The sequence below is a fragment of the Thermobia domestica genome, chromosome 3 (genome assembly GCF_964235325.1).
Source record: "Thermobia domestica chromosome 3, izTheDome1.hap1.1, whole genome shotgun sequence".
NCBI lineage: Eukaryota > Metazoa > Arthropoda > Insecta > Zygentoma > Lepismatidae > Thermobia > Thermobia domestica.
The window spans coordinates 314748001-314768029 of NC_137456.1; the positions used below are offsets into that span (position 1 = coordinate 314748001).

Consider the following 20029-nt stretch of genomic DNA (forward strand, 5'->3'; position numbering starts at 1 on the left):
ACATTAAAGTATTACACCGAAAAGTTCACAGAAATAAAAATAGGCTTTACATTGTTGCATTGTTGTTCTCAATGCTTTTGTATTGTAAATATTGGTTTTAAAAAGTATTAATACAGTATATTAAACTTGTAGTTAAAGAGATTTTTTTAAAAGAATTGTACTATATATTTTAAATTATGCTTTATTTTCTAAAATTATGCTTTATTATGCTTTTAAAATTAGTTTCTTCTGGAACCTTAAACAACCACAACCATGTTCAAGGTACCAACCATATGTGTAAATTGCTGTAATGCTTTTTATGCTCTTAGGTTGCTCTATTAATAACATATCACGTACTAGATATCTGATGAGTAACCGGAATACATTTGATACAGGGTACCAAATAACGGCGCTTGTCTTGCAGCCATGTTTGCTGTGATCCTATTATAATAATATAACTTATCACGTACTACTATCTGATGAGTCACTTCATTCTTTTGGATAGATGCTGTTGCGTGAAAGCAGATTCGGCAATTGGTATAAATTAACCAAAGTAAGAAAAACGCTCAAAAGAAATCGCGAAAATTCGAATCCCCGACCCCAGGATTACTAGCAGAAACCTCTAACACGCATAGCTATCGAGCCTCCCTCGTTGTTCCATTCGGAAAATCTAATAATTCCCTCTCTAGATTTTCTCCCTTTAAACCTCCACTCCCACGCAGTAATACAACGACTACATAACTATGGATACTGTTGTCAACGATCAACTTCTAAAGTTCAGAACTATTTTATGACTTAAATTTAAAAATACTGTGCTGGATTATCCGGGGATAGTCAGGTCCACGTTAGCTCGGATAATCGAGACTCTACTGTACTACATTTAGAGGAAAGGAAGATTATAAGAGAAAACTCCAATCTGAGGCTGGGAATGAGACAGTCAAATCAAGGTTAGTGAGTGTGAGGATAACCGAGACTCTACTGTACTACATTTAGAGGAAAGGAAGATTATAAGAGAAAACTCCAATCTGAGGCTGGGAATGAGACAGTCAAATCAAGGTTAGTGAGTGTGAGGATAACCGAGACTCTACTGTACTACATTTAGAGGAAAGGAAGATTATAAGAGAAAACTCCAATCTGAGGCTGGGAATGAGACAGTCAAATCAAGGTTAGTGAGTGTGAGGATAACCGAGACTCTACTGTACTACATTTAGAGGAAAGGAAGATTATAAGAGAAAACTCCAATCTGAGGCTGGGAATGAGACAGTCAAATCAAGGTTAGTGAGTGTGAGGATAACCGAGACTCTACTGTACTACATTTAGAGGAAAGGAAGATTATAAGAGAAAACTCCAATCTGAGGCTGGGAATGAGACAGTCAAATCAAGGTTAGTGAGTGTGAGGATAACCGAGACTCTACTGTACTACATTTAGAGGAAAGGAAGATTATAAGAGAAAACTCCAATCTGAGGCTGGGAATGAGACAGTCAAATCAAGGTTAGTGAGTGTGAGGATAACCGAGACTCTACTGTACTACATTTAGAGGAAAGGAAGATTATAAGAGAAAACTCCAATCTGAGGCTGGGAATGAGACAGTCAAATCAAGGTTAGTGAGTGTGAGGATAACCGAGACTCTACTGTACTACATTTAGAGGAAAGGAAGATTATAAGAGAAAACTCCAATCTGAGGCTGGGAATGAGACAGTCAAATCAAGGTTAGTGAGTGTGAGGATAACCGAGACTCTACTGTACTATATTTAGAGGAAAGGAAGATTATAAGAGAAAACTCCAATCTGAGGCTGGGAATGAGACAGTCAAATCAAGGTTAGTGAGTGTGAGGATAACCGAGACTCTACTGTACTACATTTAGAGGAAAGGAAGATTATAAGAGAAAACTCCAATCTGAGGCTGGGAATGAGACAGTCAAATCAAGGTTGGTGTGTGAGGAGGAGATTTCGTGAGCGTGGAGGAATAGTCATTTGAGAAAGACTAAGAGAAAGCAGGCAGCAATGTGCCACGTGTATATCACGCGGAGTCTTATGTTTGCATGGCGTGGCACACTCCCGCTTTAGTTGAGATTAGAATGGATATGGCTATTCTTGGGATACTTTATTCATGGAAGAAAATCGCTTCTCACTATCTTTTATCGTGTTTGCTGTATGCAGATCAATATTGAAACCGCAAATGGTTGATATTTACCACCTCCGGTAGACTTTATAGTGATCAACAGCGAAACCGGAAATTGCTGATTTCTACCACTTCTGGTGGACTCCATAGTGATCAACAGTGGAACCGGGAAAGGTTAATTTCTCCCACTTCTGGTAGACTCTATGGTGATCAGTGAAACCGGAAATGCTTGATATATACTATTTCCGATCGACTCTGTGATGATCAACAGTGAAACCGGAAATGGTTGATTTCTATCACTTCCTGAAGACTACGCTGATCAACAGTGAAACCGGAAATCGTTAATTTCTACCACTTTCGGTTTGAATACTATCTCCATGAACGAACTTGATATTGACTCGTTCCTTGCTAGCTTTCCACTCGCTTCTCTGGCTTTAATTGATGGTCATCCATCATATAGTTCTTGAGATTATTTTTTTTCGGAAGAGGCTGACACACGTTTAATTAATTCTGAGACACCTTATATTTATTTTTGTACCTTGTTTTATCAGTTTCATATATCTTCATTATCCTCAGCAACCTATGCACATTACTTCTATAAATCTAAGCGACTGCGCTCATGCAACACTTCACTTTAAATTCACAATGTGGATACATATTCACAATCCTACATTGTATTTTACTGTAATCTCTAATTATAAACTCTTTTCACAGAATTTACATAGCAACTCTCTAGTTCCGGGATATATGCAATCTCCTAGAAACACTGTCTACTCACACAACTATCTACAGTAGAACAAATTATCCGAAATCCAATCATCTAGGTTGTCAAATACTTGAAGGGATTATAAGTGATTCATCGGATTTGGAAGGGTTATATTTAAAATGTATAACACATAAAAAAGCGATCCGATATATCTGGAGTTTCGTCTGTTATAGAGGAATGAGAGGTGTGTGGCAATTTTAATACATGGAGTTGGCAACTGTGCAGAGTTCCAGTTACTCGCCACATGCGGCGCTAGTTGTAGGTAGACACAAATGGCGACTCGTTTGGAAAATTCCGCGAAGAACTCCGCTCAGTTATTAGATTTCTGTGGGTGAAGTATGTAACCGCGGCTGAAATTTACCAGCAGCTGGTAGAGGTTTACTGAGAGACTGTATTGTCTCGTGAGTATATCTCAGATTGCTGTTGAAATTTTGCGAGTGATGGAGAGAACATCACCGATTAGGAGTATTTAGCCTCAAAAGTTGGCCAAAATAGGAAGTTACATTTTATTTCTTATAAAACTTGGTATACTTAGGTTTAGATGGTCGCTCATTACGAATCTGACACCAGAATTGAAAAATCCAATATGGCTGACACAAATCGCTAAAAACCAAGCTATGAATAAGAAGCTGGGTGCATGGCGGTTTTTAAGGTCGCTGATTACAAATCTGACGTCAAAATTACAAAGCACAAATTGGCGGATCCAATATGGTGGACATACTCTACAAAAATCCACGATATGGCAACAAAATTGGGTATATAGATGTATTCGAGGTCGATGAGTGCGAATCTGATATTAAAATGGTTAAATACAACTTGAAGGAACGCCAAATAGCTTTCCGTTAGTTATTTTATGTGGCATTTCGGTGAAAAGGAAAGAAACTTTCTATGCATATGATATATTGTCATTCGAAATTTCCACACATTAGCCACAGTAAATTTGCACGTAAAATCAAATCAGGCAAATTTGGTGAACAAAAGAAGTCTTGTATCTGCTTTTCTTGAATTAAAAGCCTCCGTAATCAGAAAAATAACTTATTCGTAGTTGGTGTGCAACCTACTTCACCAGATAAAAACAGGTACCCACTTGTGGAAAAGAAGCGAATATTCATAAAAAAATAGCGCAAATGTAACTTTATTTAACCTAGAAAATGCACACCAACTTCATACACATTCGTCACACTCAAATAATACAAATTCAAATAACCAAACACGTGAGAGCATACCACATGTCATCCTTGCATGCTATCTTCAAACGACCATTGAGGACTGTAACACATTCTAATCTGAAGCTTCACCCGATGATGCATCCGTTTCATCCTCGCTTTCATCACTGCCTTCTTCTGTCGTTCCTGCAAAGAGTAGAGTGTCTGGTGTCGCTGGAAGTAGGAGTTGTAATGTTTCGCTTGAAAAGAACTTTCTCCTTGTCCTTGACTTAGGCTTGGAACAGCTTAAGAACGGGTCAGAACTGAGCAATAGTCTGTTGAGAACATCTCGCATGCATAATTGTCGTGAGAACTTTCGTGAAAAATCCTGCCGATACTGGCGAAAATGCTTATTTCTAGCTTCAGCTGCTTCTTCGGAAAGTTGCCCAATTGGCAATATAGCGTAACTATTAACGGTGGCCTCATGTACTAAAACCTTGTGTACAGTAGGAGACATTGGGTACCACCGATATAGTTGAACGTAAAGTTGTGCAGTAGCCTCTGTGTATTCAGCAAATTTTTGGATATTGATCTTGTGGCCACTCGATATTGTCTCCAAAATTACTACTCTGAACCTGTTAATGAGGTTAATATCCACAACTGTGATTCGGGATGCTGTCTCAGGGTTGTCAAAGAATCGCCTGGAGGTATTTCCATCATTGGTGCTCCCGAATCCTGCTTTAGGAATATCTACCAGAAGACCAAGTTCTTTTTTCAAGTCATCTTGAATTTTTCTCTTCGTTTCCGACACAATCTTCCGGTCTTCAGCTCTTCTGACTTGCCACTTTTGATGGGAAGTTTGTAGGCAAAATGGAGAAGTGACTCGAAAAATCTTATCCTTGCATAAGGATTGAGAGGCCAAACTTTAGAGAATCAGTATTTTCTGTTACCTTTGTTAATTTGTTAAAATATTTTGACGTTTGTCCACATATATAACACCGCATTGTTGATAACGAGCCTGTGACAGCATTGCATACCTTTGCATCTACCATTGTAAGAACCAAACTGTGCTTCACACGTATTCAACATCTGTGCTTATTGAAACTTGAGTCATTTTTAAATGTTGCACTTGACTTTCAACATAACTCAAATTCCTCGTTCGTGATATCAGATAATACAGAAAGCAGTACAATTAGAGGTAGTTTATTTTCGCATCAACAAGGGCTCTTCGTAAAAGAAAACAAACATAAAGACTTTTATGCATCCCTATACATCAAATCAGCAATATATCCTACTATTCGGAAGAACATAACTCTGTATTTCTATTAGGTGGATACATGTTTACTTCATGTAGTAAAAACAAGTAACACAAAAACTAGTATTGATGTTTAGCACCTGACACGCTTGAAACTTTAGTCTAGATAGAATATTTCGCTTTTCCTATTTTACATTTTAATGAAGTCTTTTACTAAAAACGTACACTTTCTCTGTGCAATCCTATGTTTTGTTGAGATAAAATGTAATAAAACCTAACTATAACTAATTGTAAGCAACAATTCTGAAAATATGGGGTTGCAAAAATGCGACAATATATGTGAATTACGTTATGGTGCACAAAAAGGGGGAAACATGTGGAAGCTTTTTCTTTGGAAATTTCTCAAGGAAGACCTCATGGTACTGTTTATTCACAAATTTCTACTCGACATGCCCCGACACATACAAGAAACTACCTGTATTTAACAGAAATGCTTTATCTATTGTGTTGATTTTTCTACTTCCTTATGGTGGTAACAAAGCTATTCATATTTGTTCTGAAACTAAAATTAAATTCTGAATGAAAGTGTGTACCATCTACTTGTCAAATACCACACCGGTTGTTTCTTACCTCCACTTTTTACAACAGTAATACTTCTTTCTATCTTCACGTTTCGACTAACACTACGAGCACAAATCACGCTACTCACTCAACATCTGTCTTCCAACTGATAACGCGGCCCAAGGCTAGGGTGAATGTGATTCTCTTGGCTACCTTCGGATGTCATAACTCTTCAGCTATAGATTAATGTACATTTTGGTGATTTATTGCAAAGTTCATGTTTTGGACTTTTGGCCAACTTTTTTAGTAAAATACTCCACTGTGCCGCGGCTGAAATTTACCGGCAGCAGGTAGAGGTTTACTGAGAGTTGTGTTAAAATTTTGCGAGTGATGGAGAGAACATCACCGATTAGGAGCGGAGCAGCACTGCACCAACAGATTTGAGCAAACTCATCGACCGGCCTCCCTACAGCCCGGACCTCACTCCAAGAGATTTTTACCTGTGTACACTCTTGAAGGACCACCTAGTAGGCCGTCGCTTCGCTTCAGACGAGAATGTGAAATACTTCGCGACAACATGGCTGAACACGCAAGAACAGGATTTTTACCAGGAAGGAATCTTCAAACTCATCCCACGATGTAATAAGTGTCTCAACCGTTATGGAGACTGTTGGCTGGAATGGTAGTATGAAATAATTTATAAACGCTTCACTTCAAGCTTTCTAATTACTTTCTGATCAGCTCTCGCACAAACATTCAAAGTTTCAGACATACTGCTACAAATATTCAGTGGCTTCCGTTCTAGTTCGCTCTACACGAATTCTACTGTTTAATCACTCATGCTTGGACGTCCTATTCCTTTATCTTTGTACAGGCAGTCAGTGTCCTTAAAATGTCAGTCACATCTCGAAATGCTTTGGAGACTTGGCGGAACAGTTGCAAATTATTTATGAAATGCACGCTATACGTTAACAGCGGAAAAAAAGCATTTCTCATACTTTGAATTACGGAATACTTTGTGTTACATAGACACCATTTTGGAAACTAGGTTGGTGCTGACATCTGTCGCTAAAATTACAAATATGAGAAATTAAACTTTCAAATGTGTTCTTTCGTTTTATCGTTAGCGTAAAAGTATTGTATTAATAATTTTCGATATATTTCAATTTAAAACCCGATGAATTATAATCACCTTGTAATCTTTTTTAAAGTCATATTTAAACCATGTTAAACTTAATATTTAATTGGAATTTTCGATATTTATATTTAGTAAAGTGCTTGTTTATAATGTGTTGTTTCTTAATTATAGTAAAAGCGATATTGTTTTCAAAATACATTAGGTCTACCTGTCATTAAACAAAACCTATTTTAGAGAATGTTACACAACCTTCATTTTAGATGATTGCCCTAATCGTCCGGATTGCTTCCGAAATTTATTAGTCCGATAACTGAAGTTTCACTATGTTCCCAACATAAAAATTCGTTCCCTTTTTACTACGAGGTCACTATTTATGTTTCTGAATACGAAAAATGGCTTAGCTTTTCATTTCACTTTTGCCGGAAGTGAATAATTTTATTAGCCATTCCTAGTAAATGGAGAAGTGAATATTATTATTATTAGTCATTACCTCGTATATAGAGATTGCAGATACGAAATACGAGAGAGTGCGTATGCGTTAAAGAAGAAAGAAGAGATTTTATGGTAACTTAAGCTTATGTTAAACGTTGACTCTTGACCTTTTGGCCAAGATTAATGATTACCTTTCAATTGACTTTTAATGTCATTGAATGCAGCTATTTGCTCAGCAAACTGAAATCTCCCCCCTCCCCCTTAGAGTGTTGTGTGCACTGCGACCAATAGAGCGACATTTATACAAACACTACGAAGAGTCCAGAGCAATAAAATAACGGATTTTATGAGTCAGGAGGACAATTTAACCATTAAATTGGGTCTCTGAATTAATAGTAGCGTTAAATGCGTAAAAGAGGCAATTGGTAGGGTGGGATAATGGTTACTGTAGCTTTTCACTCTGCCAGTTGGCATTTTAATGCATCCCTTTACAACGCAGCAATATTCTGATAACCGTGCTTTATATGTCCATGTATGTAGTTAGATAAATGTACTTCACGACTGAATGAACACGAATCATGATGTTTAAATTAGTTGTTCAGTTTGCATTATTCATTATGGCCTCGTTCTAATCCCACACGTGATTTGCTTTTCAGTTTTTGCTATGTTTGTGTGTGTAACAAATAATAATTTGTAAATATTCCACTATACTTGTTATAACTTAGAATTTATTATTATTATTGCAATATGTGTAACAAATAATAACAATTAGGTAAACCAATGCCTTTTCGTGTGCAAGTAGCCGGGAACCGGTGACAAGGCCCTGTAAACCAATTCTTTTGGAGGGAACATAGGGTGGTGAGTTCCGGTATATTCGGTGAGGGTTGATTTTTTTATGGTGGGCTCTGTGTTCCCATCAACTACGCTGGATTGAAGGTTGTGGTTCGGAGCCCACGTTAATGGTCGATGTTGTCCTTAATAGCGTCCATGTTTCATAAGGATACAAAGGACACAAACTCACTCCCAAGAAATAAGGACTTACCTTCTGCTCCATATATTCTATCACCTAGAGAAAGTTACTTACTACAGAAAATAATTTTCGATACTCAGTGTAATTTATGGTATAGAGAGCTTATCTACATAGGGTCCGCATCAGCGGATAGTTCTTTACATATCTTCGCAAAGAGTCCGTCCATTCATCTTGTCATGCACACACCGCTTGCAGTGGTATGGATGCTGCTGTCTGCAGCAAATCTGCTTTCAGAACTTGAAAATTCCGATGAGGTTTAGACAAAGCTTTTTCCTCTTAAATATTCTACAATCAGTGATCCAAATGATTAATATCGGAACTGCCTGAAAACCAATAGTCACTGATGATGCAGTTGGACATATTGGTCTCCAGCTATTGTTACGTCGGTTTTGCCCTTTCTGTCGGTATTGAAATAGTTACTGCCGAGCAACACCAGTATGGTAGTTACGGGATCACTTTTATAGCTGTCATAGCGCGTTTTGCGTTTTAACCTCTGCCTTACAGACATGCAATTGTGTGACACTTATATATGGTACCCCCAACCAAACCATCACTGAAGCTGTGTGATGCCTCTTTCAAACTTAGGAATTTAGTTGATGGTCCTCTAAGAGCTATACAAACCTTCACATTTTGCCGGTTAAATTTGCCTATGCAACGAAAAATCATTTAATCTGTAAAAAGCATTTGGCAGAGCTAACATTTTGCGTACCCCTTAAGCAGCACCTTAATTGCTCTGTCAATGACAGAGGGCATCTGAGTGTGCCGTTCAATGATGCAACAGGCTTTTTTTTTTGCCATTTGTAGTGGTTTTAAGACCTATCAAGTCTCCACTGGTGTCTTGTATTCACTTGTATTCAACAATCACAGCAACATGTTTATCTTTGACTCCTCATTTCAACTTCAATATGTAGCTACTGCCACTGAACTGGTATGCTTTGTATCATCCCGAGTCGCATGTTTCTGAGACGTGTGTACAAATTCGCCAGCGACACTTGGAACTACTGTAGAGGCCTGTGGAAGTAGAGACTGCCAGTACTAAATATTAAACCGGAGCAGTCTAAAGTGTCAGGCTGAAGATCGAGAGCTGAAACCCAAGAGTTCAAATCTATGCAGAGCTCTATAGGTATTGGGCTCCCTTCGTGTTTGGGAACTACCTTTCTATGGTAGACGGTAATTGGTATGAGAGAAAAAAAACTTTTTGAAGGTAAGGTTTTACTCATTTTCATACCCCAGAAAGAACTTCATACTGGCTGAGGGAGGCTTGTCCCTTCTTCCAAATGGGCGACTAATGAGTGCCGTTGGGTCGGGGAGTGCAGGTAGTACCCCAGGATGTAAAATTGAGGTAAGAGTGGGGTTTGTTGCGCGATTTTATTTAATTTCATAAAAAAAAAGGTTGAAGATAACTGTTTAGTTAGCTTTTGTTTCCATAGTAACCAGCCTTGACCTTGGCCTCCAGGCGGTCAGGTGGGTAGTAGTAGTAGTCCGACAGGTGCTGACATCTATAATGTAAAATCTGGGGGGAAATAGGTAACGAACCTTCATACGACGGAGGAACATGGAGGACGGCTTGATCCAAATGGAAAGTCTTCTTCAAATTTATAACTTACAATATAAAATGTGGACAGTTAAATGAACATATGTGATTAGTGTTTGGACTTATGTTCAAAATTATACAAAATGGATCTTTGAGTCGGAGTTAAATTAAAACAAATATTTCTTTGTAAAAAGTGAATTAACCAAATTATATATGAACTGATTTTCGGCAAAAGAATTGAATAGCAAGTGATAAGTGTTGTGAATCGGTGATTTATTATTTTTTTAATATATAACTATACTGTGGAAGATTACAGGTATTAGTTTGATAAGTGGCATTTGAAGAAATTACCGAGAAATATTTGTATTAAACTTGAATTAGCCACATTTACGTTCGAATGCGGACTCATATGTTTCGTTTGTATTCTTTGGTTTTGTTTAAATGCTTGTTTTCATTTACATGGCCATTTTTAAATTTTGTATTTAATAGAGAAGCCACATCCGCAGTTGCAATTCTGATATATTATGCAACAATCATGGAACAGGTTGCAGAACCCCTGCTTTCGAAGACTGCGCCCTATGTGGGCGCCTATGACCGTAAGGTATTTAAACGTTGAATACATAAAATAAATAAACTCTTCTGACAATAATGCATATATAGCACTTTGTTTTAGTATACAGCACGTACTAATAGATGTGTAGACGAAAAAGAACTGAGTGAAATGTTAATAGTTTCTTAATTAATTGAACATATTATTATTTAACGTATATGGCTCAAACATTTAGTAGATAAATTATTTATACAGCAATTTGGCAAACAGCCTGCCATACTTTCCTGGAAATTTATCAATGAAATTATTTAGAATATTTAATGTAATACTGTAGTAATGTATAGTATAGTACCGTAGAATGTTTAAATACTATAGTACTGAATGTTTACTATAGTTAATAAAGGTATGCAATATAGGAAAATAATTGTCGTATTATAGTAAGTATTATGTGATAGGAGTATCAAAGTAAATATATTGCAATGTCTTTGAGGTGGAGTCAATAACGGTCCCGGTGTTTTTCCCTTCACCAATCTTAACTATATATAAAACTACATGAGTTGACATAAATTATTGAGCACTTCCTGTAGGGCTACAATGATTATGTTTGGTATGATTATAGCTTTCCGGAACTAATCGACAGGAAAATTGCCAAAAGTGAATATTTTTAATTTTTATGGGGTCTAAAGAGGGGATGAAAAATTTCCCCATGTTATTTAAATGGGCAATTGAAATTCGGTATGCTTGTACGTTTTCGTTAGCGTTACCTAAAAAATGAAATGAAATCTTTAATTTTACGTCCCACGATTATGCCGGTGAGGCTAAAGGAGACGGTGATGATGAGAGATGAGTGAAATGAAGAAAGTGGGAGGAAACGGGAGAACCCCGAGAAAACCCACGAGCACGGTGTTTGTCCACCCCAAAGTCCACACGGCGCGATCTGGGATCGAACCAGGGACCCCAAGCACGGGAGGTGAACGCTCTACCACTGAGCCACCGCGCCCCCTAGCGTTACCTAAGTGAATCATCAGAAATAAAAAAATCAATCGTAGAGTGGTTTTATTGGGAACTGAAAAATCTTTTCCGTGTTATTTACATGGGACGTCTTCTACACCCCAAAATGTTTAGGCACTTCCGGCATGATTATAATGATGAAATTTGGCATGATTATAGCCTTTCAGGACTAACCGACAGAAAAAGTGCCAAAAGTGAACATTTTTGACTTTTGCAAGGGACCCCTTCAGGGCCTCTTGCTAGTTTTTATATAATTCTATTATTATACTTATTACTATTCATATAAATTTTAAGGTAAATATATATATATACATAAACATGAATATATTCTTGTATATTTGTAATTACAATATAGCTATAAGATAAACCAGCGCTGGTTTCAAAAGGTAAAAGGTTATGTAAAATATATATTATTCTTATTATTACTATTTCATGTAAGATATGTTGTATCTACTATGTGTAAACCATATATTAATCTAACATATTCCTTTTGCAGCATATATATATATACAGTGGCGTATTTAGGGGGGTGGCTTCAGGGCTGAAGCCCCCCCCGAAAGTTAGCAAAGCCCTCCCCGAAACAAAATCGTAAATACGCCACTGTATATATATATATATATATATATATATATATATATATATATATATATATATATATATATATATAAAATCTTCCTCTTTTATAGATAACGAATGTTAGTTTGTTAGTTGGAAACATTGTCCGTTGCCAGAAACGTTTAGGATACAAACAGAGGGGAGCGGGGACCTTACTTTACTTTTGCTTTCTTTTATTCCGCCTATGCCATCTATATGGGTCAATAGGTAGTTTTGTTAGAAAACAGTTGGATATCTTTCCGAACCTCTCATATATACAGAAGGCATTCTCTTGAGGCGGGGAACCATTTAGTGCTTCGAATAGCGGGAGAGGCAGTTTTGTCCTTCTCTGGTTCCATTTCAGGGGATGGGAGTTCCTTGCTTAGAACAGTCTAAATCATGACTGTCGTTAGAGTATCTTCGAAATAAGCCGAAAAGTTCATGTATAGTGTAGCGAGTGGGCAAGTGAGTCCACGGGGTAGCTTAGAGCTTTATTTATTTTATTTCAAAATCTATGAAAATAAATAATTATATATTTTATTTGGATAAAGCCTAACTCGCGATTTCTCCTTAAGCATTTTAATTAGGATATTTAGTGTTTTTAGTTTACATTAGAGATTGCCTGGGCTCCTAGATTGGGTCCAGTGGATAGGCATATTGATTTTGAATTGGAGGGCTCCGGGTTCGAGTCCGGCCGACGTCTGGCTATATAAGGCCAGGCCGATAGATTGATATTTGAAAACACATTTAGTTCCGCTCTAGAATGCTAGGGGACTGGAACCGGGTCAAGTTAACCTATACCTATAGGTCTGAGTGCTGATCTTGAAAGGCCTCTTATTGGGGTCTATTCCTATACCCTCACTGAACCTAATCCTAGTAAATTTTGTTAGATAGAATCCTCCTTGAGGAAGGTCTGGTTCCGGACTTTTCCTCGCTTAGGTTTAGGCCAGGTGCTGGATAAGTGATGAAGGCACCTTTAGAACAGTAAATTGGTTCACTTCATCAGCTTGTAAGATAACGCTTCCTGAGTGAACCCTGATGATTTTGAGTATTAGTTTAAGTAACCTTGTATTAATGACTGAAGTAGGAATCTTAGATCCATTATAATAGGGACTAATTCCCAATTCTTAAGGGATTAGGATAAAGATATACTTAAGTCCCTCTCTGTCTCCGGGAGGGCAAATAGAGACAGATAAATATTTTATCTAGAGATCGTAAACTATTTTCTCATCGTTCGTTCTTTATTGAAATAAAGATATCTAAAAGAGGAAATTTGATGAGTTTTCTTTATAATTTGAGTCTGTGTGCTAGTTGTAGTAAGAACTCCCCTAGATTCTTGCAAACAGGGTGAATAAATTGGTAAATTTAGAATTGGTCGACTGAAAAGGTTGTACGAGGGTATTTAAAGGATTAAGATATATTTAACTCATCTTTTCTCTCTGCCTCCCTTGAGTAAGTTAAAGGAAATAAGGGAGAGAGGAGAATCTTATCTTCAACCTTTGGTGAAGTTAATTATTTGTAATCTGTGGTTCTATCAATCCTCCAGAGGAATATTCGTTTTGAAAGATAGCTGTTAACTGTGGGCAGGGACGGCGCCAGGAACGCTTGATGGGGTGGGCGGAAAGAGGCGGACCTAGTTGCTGGGTGGGCGGACAACGAAAATGAGAACTGGGCAATGTAGACATTTTTTGACAATAATTAAATTTCAATTTTTATATTCTTTAGTTAGCTAAGGCTCAGACCGAAATAGGGGAGAAACAAGGATATTGAAAACAGCTGTGTTGGCCTTATAGAAGGTGCCATTCCAGCATTCACCTGGTAAGACTGAAGAAATGCAGGACTTAAGATAGGCTGCGGGAGTTCGTGGCAATATGCTCGACCTACCGAATTCCGCGTGGCACACACACTATCTCTACTTTCAGCTTTTTAAACAATAATAACGGTGTGTTCTGTGTAGTCGAAGAAGTTCAAGACTGCTTTACCTCCTCTCCCTCCAAGAATGCACATGAATGCATAGAAATAAAAGAAGGTTCAAACAACGCAGACTAACAGATAATACTCTACTTTTCGTTAATAACATAAAATACACAATAAGTAGGTAAAGTAAAACCAGGATAAAATAGGCTGCTGCAAACATTTTTATCTTTGAAGTATTTATTACAAGAAAGCAAGAGACAAAAAATATAAATGAAGTATATCTTCAGAAGCAATGCTGTCGTCTTCGCTCTCTCCAACATCTAGTTCATTTTCACTTTCCTCAAAATCGAACACTTCAAATTGCGAATCCTGGTTGTCACATGTATTTGTATTTTTTGTCTTTTTCCCCATTGAAAAAATGAAATCTTTGAGTTTTACGTCCCGCGGTTATGCCGGTTAGGCTAAAGGAAACGGTGATGATGAGTAATGAATGAAATGGTGGAATGAAAAAAGTGGGAGGAAACGGGAGAACCCTGAGAAAACCCACGCACACGGTGTTTGTCCACCACAAAGTTCACTTGGCGGGGGCTGGGATCGAACCAGGGACCCCTTTTTTCCCCATTGAAGAAGAAGGATTATCACTAACATCAACGGATTGAAAATCGCGCTTCTTTGAACACGAGAAAGACACCAAGCCTGAGAAGAAATCGCTAAATTTTTTCGACATATTAGCTGAACAAGCACCGACCGCCAAGACTTCTGAACGCAACAGAGATCAACTCAACAATGCTATAATAAGGGTTTTTACAAATCTGTTTAATGCCTCACGGGTAAGACATGTGGTACATTGCTGTAAACAATTGCAAGTTGGAACCCTCTTATAAGAAGCTATCGCGCCAACGCAAAGCAAGGGTGCCGATTTCTCTGTAAATTTGGAAGGGGGGGGGCATTCAGATGCGATTGTGCGTGTGTGTTAAACTTCAATTCACTAATCACGACTTTTGGCATCATTATATTAGTACAAGTATCTGTCTTAAAATCATTGTCCATTGCAGAGTTAAACAGAGTCATAGAACCTATTACATTACAATCGAAAGTAATACCTATTGCTTGTGAAGTACAGGATGTCACCTTCAGTGCAGGATTTGCGTATAAGCTAAACAAGCTATAGCTCTCTTGGGGGCCCCAAAAATTTTAAAGAAAAAGTGGCTGTAATGTAATTTCCAAATAATAAGAAAAAGCAAATAAGATAAAACGCACATACAATAACGGTGTTCTGTACTGTTATGTATTAAGCTCTCATGAAGCAAGTAATAGGGCCGTGTTTTCCAACCCGCCTGCAATGGGATTTCTGTTGCCCAGCCCCGCTTATAATGGAACCCTCGTTTCCCAGCTCCGCTTGTAATGGGGATTTTGTTTCAGAGCCCCATTTGTAATCGGGACCCTGTTTTCCAGCCATTACACTTAGCTACTTTAATAAGACTTCACAGCATAAGTGATACAGTATCTTGTATACGGATAGAACTATAGTGCTACCCTTTCTTGTACTATTTGGAATTCGACAAGAAATTGAGTCTGGTAACAGTGGATGCTAAAGAAAAAGGCATGAAACGACAAGCTCGCGAAATAATAGTAAAATATAAAGGAATTACAGCCCTAAGCGGCAATAATCTTTACATCGCGAAATTATAGCTATTTTATTTCGCTGTACGTAAGTATGAAAAGTAGTTGGCAGAAGTATTTTCATAACTTTCAGAACTTGGCACTGATTTTCATAGTGATCTATAGGGTTGAGTTGATTTTGAGTTTAACGTCCCTTTCAGCAGCGAGGCTATATGAGACGGGATCTACTGATTAACGTGGAATCTGAACCACATGAGCTCCCACCGGGAATCGAACCCGGGTCTCCCACGCCAAAGGTGCGTACCGCTAACCGCGTGCTAACCGCTTAGCCACGGAGGAGCTCATATAGTGATCCATATAGTGCAATAATGGATCACTAAAGGCAGGGGCGGATCCAGGGGCGATCGCCCCCGGAATTGAATATGTTTTTATTTTAAAAACAAAACTTATCCTAAGAATTTTCACCTTTGTATTATAAACGTAAAATAAAACCTATCGACTTCGAACAACTGCCCCCCTAAACATGTAGAATGGATCCGCTCCTGACTAAAGGAAAGAATAGGAGAACGAATCGTAGTGATTTCATCCATTCGTTCTAGGCATATGAGTCGTTCGTTTGTATATATTAACAGTATTTTATGTATTGTTACGTTCAGAACTGCCCGAATTTACCTTGTGTAAGTTAGTATGCAACAGGTTGAATCCATTAGGTTATCGGCACTAGTTACTACCAGTGGCGTATTTACGATTTTGTTTCGGGAAGGGCTTTGCTAACTTTCGGGGGGGGGGGGGCTTTGCCTGGAAATGTGAAAATTCTGCAAGATATTTCATTTACTTTACTATACTAAATGATTTTGGGGGGGCTTAAGCCCGGAAGCCACCCCCCTAAATACGCCCCTGGTTACTACATAGCAAGGCAAGGTACCAACATCTTTTCACGTCGCAGTAAAAAGATGCTACCTACATTTATAGGTCTTATAATAATTTTAGTGCAACAGTTAGGTTTTTTAACGATGTTTTTATGATGTTCAGCCAGAGACGTATCTAGCCAGGGGCCGGAAAGGTCTACGATCCCAGTTTTTTGAGTGACAAAAATAATTGAAGCCATTACTTACATATTTTTGAAAGTTTAGAGTAAACTCACGATATATCTATCATAATCTGGGATTTAGTTGCCCCTTCTCCAGTTTTAACCTTCTAAGTTCGCCTCTGGTTCCAGCGAATTTGTGTCGTATTACATCTTGTGTAATCTTCGAGGGTTGCATTCCATTTTGAGTTACTCCAGTAACCTGACCTGGAAAAAGCTCACACGATTAGTTGAGCTTCAGGCAGTAATTACTAACCCTGGATGATATTTAGACTGTATTTACTTACACGGATCCCTGGAAACGTTTCAAACTTTACCCAACTGAATAGAAACAACTTGAAATGAGAAATGATGCGGTCTCCACATATTGTAGAAGCATGGCGTGGAGCGTTGATCATAGTTGGTGCAAAAAGATCGGCAAGGAAATTTATTGGTACCATATTAAACTACCGCTAATTTTATATTTTACAGTTTTTCTGTAATGTATTCAAAACAGTAAGTTAAGTTAACGAAATATACACGAAAAAGTATTTACTTAATAGATATGTATTAGGTCCATAAATTACCATATAGCATATATTCAAACAGAAAAGGTGAAATTTTGTCGCTGAAAAAGAATGCTAGAAATAAATTGGTCTCATTATCTTCAATAGCTTAGGGCTCCATCAAACCTAAATCCGGCACTGGTCACCTGAATTATTCTACTTCTATTGCAGGGGTGTCATTTCAGACTTCGCTTAAGGGGGCAAGAACACCAACAACATAAGACTTTCACAGTTTGCACTAGTATATTAGTAGACAATCGATAAAGTATATGTATTCCTCAAAATCTTGCGGGGGACAATTGCCCCCTCCTGTCCCCCCTTAATGACACCCCTGCTCTGTTGGGGTGGGCGGATGGGTGGGCGAGGCCATCCATCGGGTGGGCGGTTGCCCACCCCCGCCCACCCTTAGCGTCGTCCCTGACTGTGGGTAATGTAATAACCTTAGATTCAGGGAGTCTGGTAATGGCACTCGCACGCAGAGAGGTATTCGTCCGTTACCATTACAGCTGAGGGCTCGTAAGAGCAACTTACACTTTTTAGGGGTCTAAAGGGGGATGAAGAAATTCTTATGCTATTTAAATGGGTGTTTTCTTGAGATATAAAATCTTATCTTTTAATAGTTGAAATAGGAAAAGGAACAATAGAATCGTGGGTTCAAGAGGTGCAAGGCCGTAGGCTGATCAAAGACAGTGTGTGGGGGCGAAGTATCCGGATGGGCAAATTCAGAAAATATAAAGAACAAGTTCATGAAATTCACTGTCGATGCAAAGGGCGATAGGTAAAAAATACGAGGCGGTAGGCCGAGCAAACTCGGGGTCTGGGGGCGGAGCCTCCAGCTAGCCAAAGACTAGTTTTATTATAAAATCTAAGTACAGTTATCTTTGAATTTTACAAAGAACAATCTAATAATGTCTTCCTTGCTTTAGAGTGACCAAGATGAAGGAGAAAGGTGTTTTGCACGGTGTCCCTTTTGGAATAATAACACTCCTTTCTCCAATGACCTTTTTCGCCAATACTGTTACTTCGTAGCCTGCCACAGAACTAGTTTCAACTGTGTACCCCTGCATTATGATCCCATCTAACGGATCTGACAGTGAACTCACTGGACATTGCATTGTATATAGGAGTTCAAATGAGTTTTTAGTATAGGCCCAAGTAGCATCCTCAGGGCCCAAGTAACTCGAAATCACGGTACTGTATTTTTTGAGGAAACACTCCTATATACCCAAGTAGCATTTAGGGTTGCCAAATAGTTGGGCCAACCGACTATAGTTGGTTGGCCAACGGTGATTTTGGCGGTACTGCAAATCGTTATGCCAACAATTATTTGCAGCGTTGGGCCAACAGAAGATTGTGTACAGTTGGCCAACCAACCAGTGTGCCAACCATGGAGGAGTTAGGCCAACGAAATTCCAACAAAATGCCAACGAGAAAATCACAGTTGACAACGATCGTTATCCTACAATCTACCAACTATGGTGTGGTTGGGCCAATGAAATGCCAACAAAACACCAACGTGAAAAAAAAACAGTTGACCAACGATCGTTATCCTACGGATCGCCCCAACATTGGACAACAAAATAGAACATCGTCTTTCGATTCGTTGCCGAAACAACGATGCACCAACGTTGAACCACTGTTTTGTTTTCGCCTGTTGGCATCGATGGTTGATGGATTGTCGTATTTGCCGTTGGCATTTTGATAGTGGCTTTGCCAATGATGCTTACAAATAGGCAACTGTTGGCACACCGTTTGACAATGAAAATGTTACTTGGGTATTATTTTTAACACCAGTCCCGATAACCTGGCATTTTCACAAACTTGGCAACACTTCGGTCAACATTAGGCCGAGTTTTCGGAGCTCTACTTTACCAAGAATTTTCAACAAACATAACAACCTCTTAGCTAAAACATCCATATTAAATAGTAATACTATTTAATAAACTTTCAGATAATGGAAAAGAGTCTTGGAAAAGTAACAGTAAGAATCGTCGTCGTGGAATTCCTCGTAAGTTCGTCGTTGGGAAACAAGAACGTCTACTCTTCATTTATTTTTGTTTATGTGTAATTACTAGGATTAAGTTGAGGAAGACAGAAGAAAAAAGTAAGATTGAACTAAAAAATTCTTGGAGTTCTTTGCTTCTGAATTTCCTTGTCTCAATGGCATCTAGTTCTCTTGCTGAATTCCCGTAGCATTTCACTCAACGATCAAATATTAGAGAGAGAAAGTCAAAAGAAGCGTAGGAGACATAAAAATAACGCACTATATATAGACAGAACAGGCATTGCTGTAACCAATCGATACACATGAAGAAATGTGTTCACACCAATGCTCACGGGATTTTTATAGCACCTCTCTCAAATGGATAACCTTTCTAGAATATTAAGATGTGAACGTGTTACATTTTATCACAGATCAGGTTCTCGCAGTTTGTATATGCTAGTTATATCGTACTGTACTATAGACTACAAAACATAAGTTTTTTATAGAATTGTACACACAAATACAGATACAACACATAACTATGAACTTCTTTAATGTCTGGGAGTAGAGGATTACGTCCCCTTACAATTAAAAAATCAATATAAACAGAGCAGTTTGAATTAAAATGTATAAAAGCTACTCCCGCTTAGTTGGATATCGACTCTCTGAAAAACTCTGCTCTCTTGATGTGCATAAGAGTAAATCGGCAGGAGCTGCTGACAGGAAAGAAATTGACTGCAACATCAATACTCTTCG

At 38.2% G+C, this 20029-nt stretch overlaps 1 protein-coding gene across 1 annotated transcript in view; it reads right to left on the reverse strand.

Moving 5' to 3' along the window:
• The window catches only part of Sytbeta (Synaptotagmin beta), a 506258-nt gene that overhangs the window by 459732 nt on the left and 26497 nt on the right, over positions 1-20029 (reverse strand). The gene's annotated exons all lie outside the window — the stretch shown is intronic.